This window comes from Pleurodeles waltl, chromosome 9 (genome assembly GCF_031143425.1).
Source record: "Pleurodeles waltl isolate 20211129_DDA chromosome 9, aPleWal1.hap1.20221129, whole genome shotgun sequence".
Taxonomy (NCBI): Eukaryota; Metazoa; Chordata; class Amphibia; order Caudata; family Salamandridae; genus Pleurodeles; species Pleurodeles waltl.
The window spans coordinates 256842182-256862225 of record NC_090448.1 but is presented as its reverse complement, the minus strand read 5'-3'; positions in this window follow the sequence as shown (position 1 = coordinate 256862225).

The following is a 20044-nucleotide window of genomic DNA, read 5'->3' as shown; positions in this document are numbered from 1 at the left end:
GGGGTGAGTACAGATTCTGAATCCAGACTTTGCGCGCTTTAAGAGTTACCTGGGTGGGGTGTGTGGGCTATGGGTGCCCCTAGGCCAGGACGAAGATAGCAGGGTAGGTCCCTTGTTGGGCAGGCTCTGAAGCACTCCTACCCCAATAGTGTTAATGGGCATCTACTACTGGGCAGGGTCCTGTGGGTTTCAGGTGTGCAGCTAATGGCGTTAGGCATTGTACCCTATGGGCTGGTGACTATCTTAGTAAGTGGTAGTGCATGGCCTAGTGCATAGGGCTGCTTCCTGTGTGTTGTGTATACCAACGGTGGTATTGTTGCTGGCATTGACCATGTGTATCCTCTGTATCTCCCCCCCCCTTTTTGTTTTGTCACCCTGTCCTTGTGTGCATTAGCATCATCTGGTGGAGGAGCAGAGGCACCGGCGACGGAGGGAGCTGCATCCCACTTGGGCCTGGAGGCTGAATCCACTGAGGGTGAGGCCACCAGTGGGACGGAGGGCAAGGGGAGCACCATGACGGGGATCACAGACAGTGACTCCTCCTCCGATGAAAGCTCTCTGGCGGTGGCGGACACCTCTGTGCCCACCCCAACAACAGGTACAGCTGCCACCCCACGTACCAGCACCGCCCTCCCAGCAGCCCCTCAGCGTGTTTTCCATGACCGCTCACCCAGGAGGGTAGGCATTTCCTTTGCCCCAGGCACCTCAGGCCCTGCACCAGTCAGCCCTGCTGCCCTCAGTGAGGAGGCTATTGACCTCCTGAGATCCCTCACTGTTGGGCAGTCAACCATACTGAATGCCATCCAGGGTGTCGAGAGGCATTTGCAACAAACAAATGCATACCTGGAGGGCATTCACTCTGGAGTTGCAGCCTAACAGAGAGCATTTCAGGCTCTGGCCTCTGCACTGATGGCAGTCATTGTCCCTGTGTCCAGCCTCCTCCCTCCAACTTCTTCTACCCAGACCCAATCCCCTCAACCCCAGCCTATCCGAAGCACACCTTAATACCAGCATTCACCAAAATCAACACACAAAAGTGGCTCAGGCAAACATAAGCACCACACTTCATCTCACAGGCACTCACACAAGTACCATACCCATGCAGTCACACCAACATCCACTGCCTCCACTGTCTCCCCCTCCTCCTCTTCACCCACCTCCCTCCCAGTGGTGTCTCCACTCACACCTACATGCACTATATCCTCATCGACTACCTCCAACACCAGAACGCCCATCACAACACACCCCTCACTGGCAGTCACCACCCCCACAATAATGCACACGTCCCCTGTGTACTCTCCCAGTGTGTCTGTGACCCCTCCTCCCAAAGTACACAAATGCAAGCACCCACTCACCCAACAGCCATCCACCTCCCAACAGCATCCAGCCCATGCACCTGCACCCAAACTCAGCAGACAGACACCTCCTACAACCACTCCCTCTTCCTCCACTCCCAAACCCTCTCCCTCTTCCCACCCCAGTGTGTCTAAGAAGCTTTTCATGGCAAACATTGACCTCTTCCCTACCCCTCCCCTCCCCCGTCCTTCCCCTCAGGCCAGGGTGTCCAGAACCCAGGCCAGCACCTCAGCCACCAAGTCTTCGTCCGCTGTGGTACTTGCAACTCACAGAGGCTCAAAGGAGGCACCCATCAGCCCAGCCAGTGTGCCACCAACCCCTGCAAAGAACAAAAGCATTCCACCACCTGCCAAGGTGAAGAAGGGGCCAGCATGCAGAAAGGGCAAGGAGCACGAACCACCCAGCAAGGTCTCCTCAAAGACTCCAGCTGCCAGAGCCAAGGTCACACCACCATCTACCATGGTGAGGAAGGGGCAGAAAACACCAGGCAAGGCACTTTAGCCTTCGGAGGCCGCAGGTGAAGGCCGGGTGGCTACCAGCACAACCGCCAGCCCTGGCACCTGCACCGCGGGCAGCACCGCCAGCAGCCCCGCCGTAAGCACTGCCACAGGCACCGCCACCTGCACCGCCGCTAGCACCACGACTGTCAGCAGCACCAGCCCCAGTGGTCAGCAGTCTGAGGCTACAGGAGAAGGGCTGGAGCCTCCCTCCACCACTGGGAGAACCGGCACCTGCACCACAGCCAGCACCGCCATATGCCCCGCCACCAGCACCGCCGCAGGCCCCGCTGCAAGCACGGCCAGCTGCCCAGCTACCAGTAGGGCCACTATCAGCAGCAGCAGCCCCAGTAGGCAGCCATACAAGGCTGCAGGAGAGGGGCTGGAGCCTCCCACCACCTCTGACAGCACCCCCATCAGCACCGGCACTACCACAAGTTTGCAGCCTTTGCTGCCGCAGGATGGAGTCTAGCCCTGCCTCCAAGGACTCTCATGCCATCTGTTCCGTGTAAAACTCATGCCTCAGACACCCAGGTGAGGGAATGTGAACAGCCATACCCCAAGTGTTTCTTCACTGGGCACAAAGCCCCCTCCAGAACCAGTGGAGAAAGGCATCCACTCACCCAATCCTTGGCAGAATGAAGCAGACTGGGCACAAAGCCCATCCAGAACCAGTGGAGAAAGGCATCCACTCACCCAATCCTTGGCAGGATGAAGAAGACTGGGCACAAAGCCCCGTCCAGAACCAGTGGAGAAAGGCATCCACTCACTCAATCCTTGGCAGAATGAAGCAGACTGTGCACAAAGCCCCCTCCAGAACCAGTGGAGAAGACATCCACCAGAGAGACTGTGGCTTTGCACTCCCCAGGACCAAGAAGTAGGCAAACCACACCCTAGAGAGACTGTGGCTTTGCACTCCCCAGGACCAAGCAGTGGGCAAACCACCCACTAGAGAGACTAGAAAGAGACTGTGGCTTTGCACTCCCCAGGACCAAGCAATGGGCAAACTACCCACTAGTGAGACTGTGGCTTTGCACTCCCCAGGACATCTCTGTGGGCATGGAGCCCCTTCGAGGAGCTTTGGCTTTATTCCATCTTCCGGCTGAGGTGCCCCCCCTTCCCCATCCCCCTGAGGTACCATTGGGTTTACGACCTGATGCCCCTACAGTGTTCTCTCCATATTGAGGCAGGAGTCAAGTGTGGGCATGGCCCATGATTTTTGGCCCAGTGGCCCACAGACATTTTGCAAGGACAATGTACGGCCTTGTGCACATATTGTATATTTTTGCAAATGCTGTTTCTCAGATTGTTACGTATATCTGCCTATTTCTAATATAAATGATTAAATTCAATTCCTTTTGTCCTTGCATACTTCCAGGGGGTTACAGGGTGTAAGTGTAATGTTGGTGGCTGTGTTTGTGTGTATGGTGTTGTAGGTGAGGGTGGGGGTGGGGTGTTGCATGTGTGTGTCACTCTCTTTCCACCCCCCTCCCCTATGTGCTAGGTGTGGCACTCACCATGGTCGTTGCCGCTGCCTTTCATATTCCTGGTAGAAGAGGAGGTAGACCGGCATGGGCAGGACCTGTAGCTCGGGCTCCATGGCATCCTGGTTATTTGTTGAGTGTCGAGAGGTGATTGGTTTCCCTTCCAATTCCTGTTTCTGCTGTGCTTTTGATGGCGTTGGTACTGCCCCGGAAAAGCTGGTGGATAGGCAGGTTGTGATGTGGTGGGCAGTACATTGTCCTCCGCCTGGCTGTTGACGGTGACCGCCGTGGTGTTTGTTGCTACCGCCATGGCGGTCGGAGTGTTAAAGTGGCTGGCTGTGTTGGCGGTTTCCGCCGTGGTCGTGATCCCATTTTTTTTTACCACCGGCCTGTTGGCGGTATTACTGCTGCTTTAACACTGACTGCCAGGGTTGTAATGAGGGCCACTGTCTTTAGAGGGATCGCCTCTGGATAGTGGGTTGCAAGGTACACCAAAACCAGGATAAACCTGTTGCCTAGGGCAGTTTTGGGGTCCAAGGGACCAATGATGTTGATGTCCACCCTTTCAAAAGTGGTGCCAATAATGGGGAGTGGGACCAGGGGGGCCTTGAGCCTTTTCCCTGTCTTTCGACTATCCTGGCAAGTTGGGCATGACATACAGAAAGGCCTCCTGAGGCCACCTACATTTGGGGCCAATAAAAGTGGGTGACAAACCTGGCAAAGTTCTTGTCTTGCCCCAAATGTCCCACCAGGGGCATGTCTTGAGTCAGACCCAGTAGGAATGCCCAGTAGCCCTAGCTGACCACAAACACATGTGCTGCCCCAGCTTACGGCACCTTAGGCTCACTGTAAAGGAGATGATTCTCCCAATAGATATGGTGATATCCAGAGGCTTCACCTGCTGCCTGGGCTGCTACCTGCCACCTCAAACACTCAAGTGTGGGGCACTCTTTCTCTGTTTTGCAGAATTACTCCCTGGTTGACCCACCCTCAACCTGCCAGCTAGCAAGCTCAGGCAGGTTACGCAGAGCGGCAGTATCCTCACCAGTTGGCTCAGGTGCCTCCTCCTCTGGGACCCCGTCAACAACCATAGGAACTTCTGGGACTGATTTCCTGTGCCCCTTGCCCCTTCATTTTGCAGCTGTCTAGGCCATTTTTCCAGACTCTAGATGCCCTTGACTCCCTTCCCGGGCAGCCATGGACTGTGTGGTCATGCAGACCCACTCAGGCAAACCTAACATCTCCAGGTGAGACCTGAGCACCCCTTCTTTCCAAGTAGTATGCTCAAGGTTGTTGCCCAACAGACAATCTACAGGCATTGCAGGACTCACAGCTACTTTCAGAGTACCAGATACCCCCCCCCCACTCAAAGGGAATGAGAGCCACCGGTAGGTGACTCTAACGATTGTCAGTGTCTCTGACCTGGTGGAATGTATTGGGGATGACCTGCTCTGCCGACACCAGCTGACCCCTGACAGTAGTCATAATGGCTCCTGTGTCACGCAGAGCCTCCATCTTTTGCCCATTAATGGTTACCCACTGCCTTTACGTGGAAGTATTTGCAGGCATTTGGGCTTTTGGCACCATTTCCTCATCTCCCAGGGTTACCTCTGTCTGTTCCCCAAAACTATCTGGGACTACCTGCTCCCCGAGCCCTACGCTAGCCAACCCAGGTGTCTGGCCTCCAGTGGGGGGCTGTGCCCACATGGGACACTTGGAATCACCCTTGTAGTGACCATACTTGGTGCACTATAAGCATTTGGGTATACACTTCCCTTTCTTCTTGTCGAAGAACCATGACTTCTTTTCAGAATAAGGCTGGGACTGGTTGCCACCACCTCTGTGGGAATTGTTTTGGGGGCCTTTTGAGAACTCCTAATTTTTAAGTTGTTCTCCTCCCTCTTTCCTCTGATGGGAACTCTGATCACCTTTGTGGTTGTCCCACCAGGTACCTTTTTGGACACTCTGGTGCTGGCCCAGAGGTCCGCCTACTCAGCAAGCTTCCTAGGATCAGTCAGCTTACTGTCAATCAAGTGCTGGCACAACTCTGTAAAGCAAACAGTGAGCATATGCTCTCACATGATCAAAATATACAACCCCACATAATCATTTACTTTACTGCCCTGCACCCATCCATTCAGGGCCTTACTGGAAAAGTAAAAAAAGTCTACCCAAGTTTGTGTGGAAAACTTGGTGTTGTCCCTGAACCTTTGACGGTACTTTTTAGGGGTAGCCCAAACTTGTCAATCAAAAAGTCTTTCATAGGCAAGTATGTGTTTTGATCTTTTGGGTCTAGTGTAAGGAGTGTGTCCATCCCAACAACTGGAACATATTTCCACAGACCCGCCACCCCATTGGTCTTCAGAAATCCCATGGGCACTTAGTGCAACTTCATATGCAGCAAACGATTTATCAATTTAATCCCCCTCACATAACTTGGCACTACTTCTTTGGGCATACAAACCTTCCTTTCTCCAGCAGGTACTGCATGTATGCTGTCACCATCACTGCTGGACTCAGACTGCCTAGACTTGAGGTCCAGCTCTTTGAGACTCAGTTCGTGAGCCAGAAGAAGTTTCTTTTTAGCCAAGGCTCTCGCAGCTGCAGTCTTAGCTCTCCTCTCCTCTGTCTCTCTCTTTGAGCTTTCCTTTCTTCTGCCTCCATGTTTAACCTTGCCATTTGCTGATTAAATTCTCTCTCCTCCCTCCTTTCCTCTGCAGCCAGGCCATAGCTAGAGACACTGCTCCCTGGTTTGGCAGGGGACAGAATTCCAGGGGTAACTTTCCCCACTGCTGGTGGCAAATCCTCTGAGGGGCCATCCTCTGGCTCCTCCACCTCAACATCCTCTTGTGAACGGGCTTCTGTCCAGGCCCTCAGCACCTTTTGGTACTCCTGGAGTCACCTCGGGTAGGTACTCCCATCCCCTTACAGAACCCTTTCAGCTGGCTGACAGTGTATGTCTCCAGCTTGGCTAGGTCAAACTCTCCAGCATCTACTGGAGACCCAGCCAGAGACAGGTTGATTTTTTTTTGGTCCTCATACACCTCAGATTCTTAACCCACTCCATGCTATAATCTGGTGCACCATCGCATACGTGGAGGTGGCTAATGCCAGGGCGCCAGAATCTCCCTCACTAGTACCGTGGAGGCGGGATCTGTCTCCAGTGGGGGGAGAGTAGAGTGTTGATTAATCATAGGATGGGGCATGAACCTAATAGTCCATCACTATTCATTACTATTCACAGTATGCCCCTAAAGTCTCCTCCATTCCAACAGTGGAGACCACATTTTTTACTTCTTTTCTCTTGAAGTGCCCATTAACACGTCAAATTTTGCTACTCAAAAAAGCTAGTTAACCAGTTTTCATGTGAAGGGGTGCTACAGAAACCCACTGCTGAAAGAATTCCCTCCTGGCCAGCAGTATAGTATAAAACAATACAATTTTCACTCTTCTGCTCTTTATTTCCCCATCTTCTGGTAAACCAAAGATTATTAACGGGAGGGATGCCGGGACTTCCTGTTTTAATATGCTTGAAATCATTTTGCAAACTTCCTCACAGAAATGAAGGACAACTGGGCAGTGTAAGAACATATGGACATCAGATGCACTCAGCAATCCACACATTGGACAGCTCACCATACTCTCACTCCTCATCTTTGAAAGTTTGGAGGGATAATAGTAGGCTCTATGCAATGTGAAGAGATGGTTCATCCTCAATGCAGCAGGCCTCACTGTACTGAAAAACATACGCATAGATGACTGCCATCTGTCTTGTAATTGTTCTGCCGGCAACAACATATCTCCTTCCCAAAGCTTTCCAGGCATCTTAAAGTGATTATCAAGTATCTCTAAGATTGTCCAATACCATCTGGAGAACCTGTTAGCATATATCATGTTCCCTTGGCCCAACATACTGAAACTACACCTTTGTGACTAACTGCTCAACTGGATGTAATTCAACCTAGAAAGGTTTTCCCTGGTCATCACTGTATGCTCATCCCAGGACAATAGGAAGCCGTCTCTGACCAAGTCCCCCCAAAATTCAAACCCAGCCCTCCCGTATGCTAATACATTGCCCAAACATTCATGGGCTCCCGGACAGTCCCAGATCGAGGCCCATTGACAACAATACTCCATCTTTACTGCTTGCCGGTCCTTATACCAGAACTTGACCACATCCTGTAATACTTTCAGTTTCACTTTTTTTTTTTTTTATTTGGGGTTGCCAAATTTATACAAAAAATGCTTTGCTGCCCCTTCCACTGTTCCTATCATGGCCTTAAACATAACTCCAATAGCTGACATGTCCCGGATAGGAGAGTATAGTCCTAGTATTCTTAAGATGAAATGCCCAAGCATAATATTGCAAGTCTGTCAGGGAGAGACTCTCCTTTTCTATCCTTCTGCGCAACGTCTTCCATGTGATCCTTAGGCCCTTATGAGCCCAAATGAAAGAATTTATGTTCTGATGGAATTTATCCAATATTGTTTTTGTCCATTTGTAAAGGGAGAGAATTGAAAATAAATTTCAATTTGGGCAAATTTATCATCTTAACCAAATTGACTCTACCAATAATTGTAAGGGGGGGATGCAGCCAGCCACGTATTAACCCACAGCACTCTACCAGTAGTTTTTTTTAGATCAATCATAGCTGTTTGTTCAATTTTCTGTACAATCGTTAAACCTAAGTATCTCATTGAATTTCTTATCTGCCTCTGATCACCCTGCTGATTCCACACCATTATTAAAGTTTTACCAGTGTTAACATTGTAACCCGAAACCTTCCCAAAACCGTCCGCAATATTCAACAGAGTAGGGAAGGCCGTAGATATATCTGATATGTACACCAGCAAATCATCAGCATATAGAGCAACTTTTTTCTCCCACCACTTACAACAAAAGGGAGAGATTGTAGAGCTACGTCTAATCTTTTCAGCAAGAGGTTCCACATGTAAATTAAATAAAATGGGGGAAGAGGAGAGCCTTGTCTTGTGCTTCTAGTCATCTCAAAGGGTGCAGATAATCTTCCATTCACCAATACCTTTGCAGAAGGAGAATGGTATGTAGAACAAATTGCCAGGTGGAATTTCACACCCAACCTATATCCCTTAAGAATTGTATTCAGGTAATTCCAGTTAACCCTATCAAAAGCCTTTATTACATCAAGTGCAATGACAGCTAGGGGTTCCTGAAACTTTGTAGCCATACCTATAGCTCCTATCATGTTAAACATCAATTCATGCAAATATCTATTTCTGATAAAGCCCCTCTGATCTGGATGTATCAAATCACCTATTACTCCACTCAGCCTATCCGCTAGAATTTTTGCAAACAATTTATAATCACTATTTAACAAGGAGATAGTTACATAGGACGTTGCTTCATTCCACGAAGCCAGTAGTGGTATACTGTTAGAAATGGGGTCTTTGGTTGGCAGTCAGGTTACCCCCTGTCCAAGCAAGGACACTCACTCTAGTCAGGGTAAGTCACACACAATCCAAATTATCCTGTTCCCACCCTCTGGTAGCTTGGCACTGAGCAGTCAGGTTTAACTTAGAAGGCAATGTGTAAAGTATGTGCACTAAACCATACAATACCACAAAAATACACCACGCAGTGTTTAGAAAAATATATAATATTTATCTGGATAAATGTAGGTTAAAATGCTTCAAGATTAAATAAGCAAATGTAGGAATATCACTGAAAGTGATATCAAGTGTCTTTAGAGTCAAAAGATTACTGTAAAAGCAATAAAAAGTGTCTTCAGTTCTCCTAGAATCAACAAGTGTCTCTTGCAGGGCAAAGTACCTGGTTTGAGTTGAAAAATCCTCGCAAGGCACCGCAGAGGCGGAGATGCGTGTAAAACGGTGAGTATGCGTTGGGTTTGCCCCTTCGCACATGGACTTCCATCGCTAATTTCCACACGGGGAAGACGTTGCGTGGTTTTCCGGTGCGCGGACTTGGATCCTCTTCGGGTTGCAGGGTTTTCAGACGCCCCGGAGATGATGCGTGGAATCCTGGGCTTGCGGACCGAAGTCACAGGGGCTGCGTTGATTCCGGTAGGCGATGTGTGTAACTTTCTTCCGCACGGCAGGTGCTGCATCGATTCCTCTCAGGAAGTCGGGCGTCGTCATTATGAGTTGGCTTGTGTCGATCCAGTAGGGTCATGCGTCGATGTTCCGGTCACGTCGCTGGTGCTGCGTCGATCTTCTGTCGCGAAGTCGGGCTGCATTGTTCCAGACTCGGCATAAGGTGAATTTCACACCATGAGCGTCATTCTGGGCAGGCGGTGCATAAAAATTTCGACGCATGGGGATTTCAGCTGCAGGAGAGAAGTCATTTTGGTCCTGAGACTTCAGGGAACAGGAGGCAAGCTCTATCCAAGCCCTTGGAGAGCACTTCTACAGCAAAGCAAGAGAGCAGCAATAGAGTAGGCAAACAGCAAGGCAGCAGTCCTCTTCAGATGGCAGTTAGGGGAGTCCTTTGGGCAGCTAGGCAGTTCTTCTTGTCAGGGTGCAGGTTCTGGTTCAGGTTTCTTCTCCAGGAAGTGTCTGAGGTGGTGCGGCAGAGGTCTTATTTTTATACCCAAATGTGCCTTTGAAGTGGGGGAGACTTCAAAGAGTGGCTTAGAAGTGCACCAGGTCCCCTTTCAGTTCAATCCTGTCTGCCAGGGTCCCAGTAGGGGTGTGGCAGTCCTTTGTGTGAGAGCAGGCCTGCCACCCTCCCAGCTCAGGAAGACCCATTCAAAATGCAGATGTATGCAAATGAGGCTGAGTAGCCTGTGTTTGGGGTGTGTCTGAGTGAATGCACAAGGAGCTGTCAACTAGACATAGCCAGACATGGATTGTTAGGCACAGAAAGATTTAAGTGCAGAGAAATGCTCACTTTCTAAAAGTGGCATTTCTAAAATAGTAATATTAAATCCAACTTCACCAGTCAGCAGGATGTTGTATTACCATTCTGGCCATACTAAATGTGACCTTCCTACTCCTTTCAGATCAGCAGCTACCACTCAAACAATATATGAGGGCATCCCCAATGTTAGCCTATGAAGGGAGCAGGACTCACAGTAGTGTAAAAACAAATTTGGGAGTTCTACACTATCAGGACATGTAAACTACACAGGTACATGTCCTGGCTTTTACCTACACAGCACCCTGCCCTAGGGGTTACCTAGGGCACACCTTAGGAGTGACTTATATGTAGAAAAAGGGGTGTTTTAGGCTTGGCAAGTACTTTTAAATGGCAGTGAAACTGCACACGCAGGCCTTACAATGGCAGGCCTGAGACAAGGTTAAGGGGCTACTGAAGTGGGTGGCACAATCAGTGCTGCAGGCACACTAGTAGCTTTTAATCTACAGGCCCTGGGCACATATAGAGCACTCTACTAGGGACTTATAAGTAAATTAAATAGCCCATGTGGGTGTGATCCAATGTTACTATGTTAAAAGGGAGAGAGCATTTGCACTTTAGCACTGGTTAGCAGTGGTAAAGTGCGCATGGTCTAAATACCAGCAAAAATCAGTATCTCAAAAGTGGAGGGAGGCAGGCAAAAAGTTAGGTGTGACCACCCTAAGGCTGTCAGGTCTAACATATACCATCATCAAAAATGTCTGCAAAAAGTTGTGACATGGCTGGAACAACAGGTTCCCCAAATGCTTTATACAAGTCAACAGGAATGCCATCTGGCCCGGCTGCTTTCTTCCCCTTACTTTACATCAATGCTACCGTTAACTCTGCCTGAGAGATAGATTTATTCAGAGCAGTCAGCTTCCCTTGTCCCAGACACAACAGGGGAACAGCCCCCAGACATTCCTCAATTGCCTCCTTACCCACCACCAAATCCTCTGTATAGAGCTGACAGAAGAACTTCTGAAAGGTAGCTTCAATATCTTCTAAAGAGGTCAGCCTAACCTCAACTGCTCAGCAAACTGATCAGCCTCAATCTCTTTAATATGGTTTCTCACTAGAGCCTACTTGCTTGCCATTTTTCTGCAATTCTAACTTGCAATACATTCTCCAGCTGATGCTTTAACAGATATTTTCTCTTTTCTAATGCCTGCTTATCCCCTCCCGTTAATTGCAAGCTATTACATAATGATATCTCCTGCTCTATATGATTTAGCTCATCCCTATATTGCTTGTTCCTGTGACTACTGAGGCTCACAATCCTCCCTGTGATATTGCTTTAAAAGTGTCCCAAACTATCATAGCGGAAGCAGACCCCGCATTGGTCCTATATAGTCCTCTGTTTCCTTACTGAGTTGACTTATAATCCCCTCATCTAGTGAAAGCGTACAATCAAAGGTCCACCTCTACTACCTACATCCTGGGGCAGACTAATCCTCAGCATAACGGCTGCATGATCTGATAGATGAGCTGCTGAGTACTTAATATCACCCACTAAACCACACACTGCTTGATCCATTAAGAAGTAGTTGATCCAAGAGGCATGGCCATACTTTTAATTCTAAAACGAAAAACCCTGTTTTCCCCCAGCTCTCTGCCTCCACAAGTCACACAGCCCAAACTCATTCATCATTCCTTTACGATATTGCTGAGATTTAGGGGTACCTATCGATCTATAGGTAGCTGATCTATCCAATTTGTTGTCTGAAACCACATTAAAGTCTCCAGCCATTATAACCAGATCAGGAAACTCTAATAGTTGAGCAAAGACCTGCCTAAACGGTTCTATATTGTCACAGTTATGCCCATAAACCCCACTAATGTAAATCTCCTATTTCCAATTTGTAATTTGGCTATAATCCATCTACCCTGTTTATAGGAAACCCTCTCCAACAGGGTAGCATTAGGCTGGTGTTTAACTAATATCGCAACCCCTTTAGTATTAAAATTATGGTCTCAACTCGCATAGCAATGTATCCATTTCTGTGATCTAAATATGGTTATACTTTCTTCCTTAGTTAAATGCATCTCTTGAAAAATAAGTATATGAGCTGATTATTCTTTTAAGAACTGCAGAATCTTACTATTCCTCCCTTTAGTCTGCAAGCCATTAACATTCCAAGACAAAATTGAAACTGGTCTGCTATTGTCTTTGCTTCTGACTCCCTGGCTTCCTCCAACCTTATCGAGCTAGAAAAAAATGCTCTGAAGTGTATGAGGTATTTTTGTTTACTCTTGTACCCTAGTGCTCCCCACCCAGTGACCTCCTACTACCCTGCACCGTGCATTCTATCATGATTCCCCCTTCCCTAGAGAACTCCCCTTCTTGTGGTGGGCCCATTGGCCCAATTTTAGAGTGCCTGTAAACCCCCCCACTCTAACCTATAAGTGCCACAGGAAACAAAAACATTCAATCCAAAACATTCCCCTTTTTAATTGCTGCCAACACCTTATCTACTGCAGTAAGATCTTTAACAGTATGCATTCTGTTATTATGCATTACCCGAAGGTATGTTGGGAATTTGAGCTGGGCCACTGCACCCTGACCTTTGAACTCCACTAAGCATTTCCCCAGCTCCCACTGCATATTCAATATAGTCCTGGACCAGTCCGATCTAATTTCAAAAGAAAAGTCTTCCCCTCTCAGGGTTTTCAATTTTAATGCGCTTGTCAGAATCTTTTCTTTCAAAAGATTAAGGGGGTCATTCCAACTCCCGCCGACCGTGGTAACCGCGGTGCCGGCGGGAGCCGCCAGAATACCGCTGCGCGGTCAGAAGACCGCCGCAGTTATTCTGTGTTTCCCGCTGGGCTGGCGGGCGGCGCCAGAAGGCCGCCCGCCAGCCCAGCAGGAAACCCCTTCCCACGAGGAAGCCGGCTCCGAATGGAGCCGGCGGAGTGGGAAGTGTGCGACGGGTGCAGTAGCACCCGTCGCGAATTTCAGTGTCTGCTATGCAGACACTGAAATTCTCAGTGGGGCCCTCTTACGGGGGCCCCTGCAGTGCCCATGCCATTGGCATGGGCACTGCAGGGGCCCCCAGGGGCCCCACGACACCCCTCACCGCCATCCTGTTCCTGGCGGTCAAAACCGCCAGGAACAGGATGGCGGTGAGCGGGTCAGAATCCCCCATGGCGGCGCAGCAAGCTGGGGGATTCCTCAGGGCAGCGGAAAACCGGCGGGAAACTGCCGGTTTTCCGTGTCTGACCGCGGCCAAACCGCCGCGGTCAGAATGCCCTTAGGAGCACCGCCAGCCTGTTGGCGGTGCTCCCGCCGACCCCGGCCCTGGCGGTCAAGGACCGCCATGGTCGGAATGAGGCCCTAAATGTTTGAAAATTCAACAGAATTTTTTGTGGTTTCTTGTTGTTGGGATTCCTCCTAAGAGGGTCTCTGTGGATCCTCTGAATATCCTTCGCCAATTCCTCCTTACTTTCTTCCAGTGAGAGTGCCTTCTTGATCAGGGAGGCTGCAAACATCTTAAGATCGTCTCCCTCCACCCCTTCTAGAACATTCAAAATTCTCAAATGATTCCTTCTAGAATGATTTTACAATTGCTGCAGTCTCCCCTGCAACTCTCTCTTACTCTCTCTCAACTGATAAATTTCTTCTTTGTTTTTCCTCATCTCCTACCTCATAGCTCCAACCGACTCCTCCAGTGCCTCAGTTCTAATTGTCAGGAGGTCGAATTTCTTTTCCAGAGAGTCACAGGCTACTCTTATTTTGCCTTGATTCCCCTCAGAGACCGCAAAACCCTTCTTGATATTTTCAGAAAGTGCCAAAAACATAGATTCCAGAAAGATGTTTGCGACTGAGGGGGAAGAGGACTGATTGACTGGCTGGGCTAACAAGGCTGCCTAGGTTTCAGGCAATTCTGAGGTATCAGGGGCTAATGCCATGGAAATATCCACCAAAACTTGGTTAGCTTGACTACCCTCGCAGGAACTAGCTCCCTTCTCCCCATCTTCCATACTTTGTGTGACAGGCGGGCTTCCCCCTAGATCTAGCTCCATTGAGCTTGTGGAGCAATTACTCAAAACCAGTGGTAAAGCCTTAAAATATGCCCTAAGAGAGGGTGATACCTTATGGTGAGCTATATTAGGCCTATGCTTTAATTTGTTAATTTTTGTAGTGCTCCACGCTTCCCTACTGCCCAAAGCCCCTGATAGCCTGTCCAGATTCTTCTGTTTTGTCCCTTCCCACACTTTAGTATTAGATGTCTGGTTATTTTGTTCACTTTCTTCTGGCACCCCCTTAGCTCCTTTTCCAAATGCCCTGGGGCAGCCCCCTCAGCTACTGCCTTACCGTCTCTCCAACTTGCTTCCCACCTCCTCTGCAACACACGTGGGCATGTAACCACAGCGATGCCCTGCTGGAAACCTCTGAGCCTTTCCAGAGACTCCCCGCGTTAATCATGTTTGTGGCCAGCGCTCCGCACATCGGTGTGCGGCGTCTGTCACCATGGGAAAAAAACTAAGGACAACAGTCACACTCCCCAGCCGGGGGATGACCCAGGTACGCGCTTTAGTGAGAGGCTGCCGTGCAGCCCGCCATGTTCCCCGCCATCTTACTCTCTCGAGACATGTTGATTAAGGATTTGGTGAAAATGTCACGCAGAATAACGAAGTTGCAGAAAAAGAGAAAAAAAATCAAGTTGACCTTAAACTGTGGGTAGGTAGTGTACACATAGCTACTGTATGTTACTGCATAAATTCAAGTCCTATTCCCACCACTGATCACCAACGTTTGAAATGGGGTATCTGGTTGGCAGAGGTATATATCCTTATCCGAGTAGGGACCACAATCCTAGTCAGGGTAAGTCACACACAATCTAAATTATCCTGTGCCCACCCTCTGGTAGCTTGGCACTGAGCATTCAGGCTTAACTTAGAAGGCAATGTGTAAAGTATTTGTGCACTATATCATGCAATAACACAGTTCAAGCATAAACATTATTTTGCACTAGAAAGGTGCCCTTTTTGGTGCAAAAGTCTTTTTCCTTGCTTTGTGCCACTTTGCATCTTGGGCACTGTTAGAAATGGGGTTTCCTGTTTGCTAGGGTGTGCACCTCAGCCAGGCAGATCCCACCACCCTAGTCTAGTGAAGTCAAGTAAGTTACACACCAAAGATAACATGTGCCTACCACCTGGTAGCTTGGCACAGAGCAGTCTGGCTTATCCCCAGAGGCAATGTGTAAAGCATTTGCACACCATACTCACACAAATGACACAATAAAGTCACCACAAAAGAGACTCCACAAAGGATTACACAACAAAAAGTATTATTACACATATCATAAACCAGAAATGACACAAGTCAATAATTACTTTGCCAAATAGCCAATGGTCATGGATCACAATTTGTGTGATAGGTGAAAGGCATCTATGTTGCAAACGTCATGAAACAACATTACTTTGCATACTATGCAGTCACATTATGTAGTATTTGTTATCCTGAAAGAGGTATAAACAACATACATCCATACAGTATATTAGTGCTGGAAATACAACAGATAATGAGCAAAACACATGAATCTCCAAATATCACCCTAATACATAGGGTGCAGTGCACCTACACTCCTGTTAACATTTATGTGGTAATTATCCTCCAAACCTCTGGCCTAGCTGCATCTGCAGGTCTATTACCATGAATATTGTATTTACAGCATCTGGGGAAAGCAAGATCGGGACCACCTTCGAGGATTCACCCATCTTGCCAACAAGATATAGCACCCCCAAGGTATGAGTCAATATGAGGGGTGCATGCTCTCTGCAGCACCCCGTGGGCAATATTCCCAAGGACAGCTACCTGCAGACAAACAGGGCAGGTTCAGGAGCTTCAGATGGTTTGCAGTGTAATTGCCTGCAAGTTCTTTCTGGTGTGCTGGAAGTGCACTCAAGTCTCTGGGCTCTGATGCAGTCGCAACCAGCTGGTGAGGGCACCACTGCCGGCTGAGGTGCCAACTGACCTATTGGGGCCCAACACAACAACTTCATGACCCCAGCTCCCTGTGGGTCTCACCTGTTGCACTCAGGGGCACAGTAGTCCGTGTGAGCCTCGCGTGCCTGGCCTGATCTGTTGCAGGGTAACGTGTCCCAGGCTGGGGCCACGCTGTGAGAGGCTGCGACCATGAAGAATACGATGGCACCGGCAGGCCTCGAGAATTTGTAACTCCCACGCCCAGTAGGGTCAGCGGGAGTCATTGGTGGTGCCTGGGAGGCTCGTCTTCATTTTACTGCAGGTCCTGTAGGGGCAGGAACACTCCATCAGGAGTCGCCCTTTGGTGCGGGACATGCGCATGTGCAAAAGGCTAGTTAGTGTGTGCTCACACTAGCTGGACGCTAGAAAATGCACTCAGTATGCACTCTGGGCACAAATCAAGTACAGGTAAAAAGCCCTCACCATGCGCTACTTGTTGGTCCCACGGCCAATTCTGGGGCAGACCCATTCAACAAGAACACTAGGACACAAAACATGGCGACAGGACCACCGCTGCTGTGGCGGTCCCACCCCACATTAATATTCTGGCAGTCAGACTACCAGAATACCTCCGTCCTCCCTGGGATCGATGTCATGGTGGGCTGGCGGAGGTTGAAATTAGAAGGGCGGCCCTGCTGATTACAACCTGGTTCTCTGACAGCCTATTCATGGCGATACACTGCCATGAAAAGGCATGCAGAGAATAGGTGGAGGGGGCCAGAGGGAGGTCCCTGCACTGCCCATGCACTTGGCATCCCCCTGCATAGCACCCTCGTAAATCTCACTGCCTGCACAGTCCCCTGCTGGTGCCTCTTGTGGTGGCAGCATTGCTGCCAGCTCGATTATGATCTCGGGACAATACTGCTGCCATTTTCCGCTGGTCTGACAGGCAGAAGCCAGAATGGCGGAAAACCTCCCTTTCAGAAGTTCTGCAGACAGGTCTTCCTGTTCGCCGGACTCCTAATCAGGCCCTAAGGGCCTTGCAGTGGTTGTCAGGCCCGTGGCTGCTGTGGCAGTCTGACCACCACAGACTGCCAGACTGCTGGGGTACCGCTGTCTCCACAAGGATCGATGATCCCGATGGGCACAGTGGCAAACGTCAGAATCAGCCCGCCTCCCTGCTGATTACGACCTGGTTCTCCACCAGCCTTTTCATGGCTGTATCATCACCATGAAAAGACTGGTGGAGAACGGGTGCAGTGGACCACAAGGGGAGGCTTCTGCACTGCCCATGCACAAGGCATGGCAGGTGTCCCCCTGCCCAGCACCCTCACAATGCTCACTGTCACCCTTAGGAGTGGCTTAGAGGTAGTAAAAGGGGAGTTTAGGCTGTGACAAGTAGTTTAAAATGCCAAGTCAATGTGTCAGTAAACTGTGAACGCAGGCACTTCAGTGGCAGGTCTGAAACAGGTTGGAAAGGCTACTTCTGTGCGTGGCGCAATCTGCGCTGCAGACCACTGGTACCGTTCAATTTACAGGCCATGGGTATATGGTATACCACTTTAAAAGGGACGTACAGGTAAATTAAATATAAACAGGTGTAAGCCAATCATATCAAGCTTTAGGGAAGAAAGCATGTGCTGTTTAGCACTAGTTAGCACTAGTTAGCAGTGGTAAAGTGCCCAGAGTCTTTTAGCCAACAAAAAGAGTGTCAGAAAAATAGCATGAGTGAGACAAAATGTTTGGGGATAACACTACAGAAAGGGTCATTTACAACAGGCATGTTAGTTGGGTGTAACTTGGATGGACACAGCGCAAGCACCATTAGCTTTGATGCAAATCCCAATCTAACACGAAGCCAGGATGGGCCATGCATTGAAAAAATAGTGCCCTCTTTTACCAGGCTCTAACAATGAATTGCATCTGTGCTACTATGAACAGTACACATACAATGTGTGGAATATTTCAAAATTTGTCTAAGACTAGGATTTCGTACTGGAAGAGTAGTACAAATACTGAGTTAGGCTGCATGTTGACAACTCTGCACCATGGTGCAAAGGTTGAGCGTTGTACTATAAGTATTTAATATTCTCTCTTTCTCTCTCTCTTTCTTTCTCTCTCTCTCTCTCTCTCTCTCTCTATATATATATATATATATATATATATATATACACTTGTCTCTAACCTCTGTTAAGAAAGACACATATGTGTGTATATATATTAAATAGTATCTTGACATTCACAAGGATGTTTATGGGGCCAGCTTCACCAATGCATTTCAGCCCTAGCCTTGATCACAGTTAGTGATTGAAGCAATTTCAATCATGCAACTGTTTGGCAGCATATATATATCTACACACACACACACACACACACACAAACACACACACACACACACACATATTTCTAAATACGCTGTCCTGGAAAATGACAAAAGCTTTTCACCACTCCAGGCACAGTATTGCAGCTTTTGATTGGTAGAGTACCACCCAAGCCAACCTGGAATGGGCACAATCAACCCCTGACAGGTGTTTCACTATCATTATAGCTCCTCAGAGAGGTTTACTTTTGTCCAGACACAAGGAAGCACCTAGTATAAGTCAAAACAATATCCCTTTAGGCTTAGAGTGACTGTAAGAAACTGGGTCTCTAGTTGGCAGAGGTTTGCACCCTGTCCAAGTAGTGACCACAATCCTATTCATAGCAAGTGAGATACACACTAAAGGTTTACCTGTGTTCAACTTCTGGAAGCTTGGCACAGAGCAGTCAGGCTCAACTAAAGAGGCAATCTGTAAAGTACTTGTGCACACACACAATCAACATAGTGAATAAAACACAAAAGTACTCCACACCAATTGCAAAATAGTCAATATTTATCTGAGCAAAACAAAACCAAAATGACAAAAATCCAACATACACAAGTTACTTTATGACTTTTTAAAGATTAAATCAAAATGCAGCGCTTAGAAGCTAATAGCTCTAACCGGGGCTATGTGATCACGCTGCACCGACACAAATCCAAAAGTTCAGTCTGACCGTGGTGGAGTGTGTGCTGGGTACAGGAGTCACAGAGACCCACTGACAGTACTTTGGTTGCATTGATGCTCGGGGATGCTGCATTGATCCAAAGGAGGGGATGAGTCGCTATTGCAGGTGAGGCATCATGTTTTGATCGGGCATCGTCATTGATACATCAATGTTCAGAAACAAGTTTTTACTGTGTCACTGGGATCCTGCTAGCCAGGACCCTAGTGCTCATAGATAAAAACCTATATGTCAGTGTGTTTTGCCTGTCTCACTGGGATCCTGCTAGCCAGGACCTCAGTGCTCATACTTTGTGGCCTAATGTATATGTCTCTGTAGTGCCTAACTGTGTGACTCGGCATCTGCTAAACAGAACCTCAGTGCTTATGCTCTCTCTGCTTTTAAATTTGTCACTGTAGGCCAGTGACTTTGTTTACCAATATCAATTGGCATACCCCCTTATAAGTCCCTAGTGTATGGTACCTAGGTACCCAGGGCATTGGGGTTCCAGGAGATTCATATGGGCTGCACCATTTCTTTTGCCACCCATAGGGAGCTCAAACAAACTCTTACACTGGACTGCCATTGCAGCCTGTGTGAAATAGTGCACACACTATTTCACAGCCATTTTCACTGCACTTAAGTAACTTATAAGTCACCAGTATGTCTATCCTTAGCTTGCTGAAGGTTAGGTGGAAAGTTACTAAGTGTGAAGGCACCCTTGCACAAGCAAAGGTGCCCCCACATGGTTCAAGGCCATTTCCCCAGACTTTGTGAGTGCGGGGACGCCTATACACGCATGCACTACATATAGGTCAATACCTATATGTAGCTTCACAATGTTAACTCCGAATATGTCCAT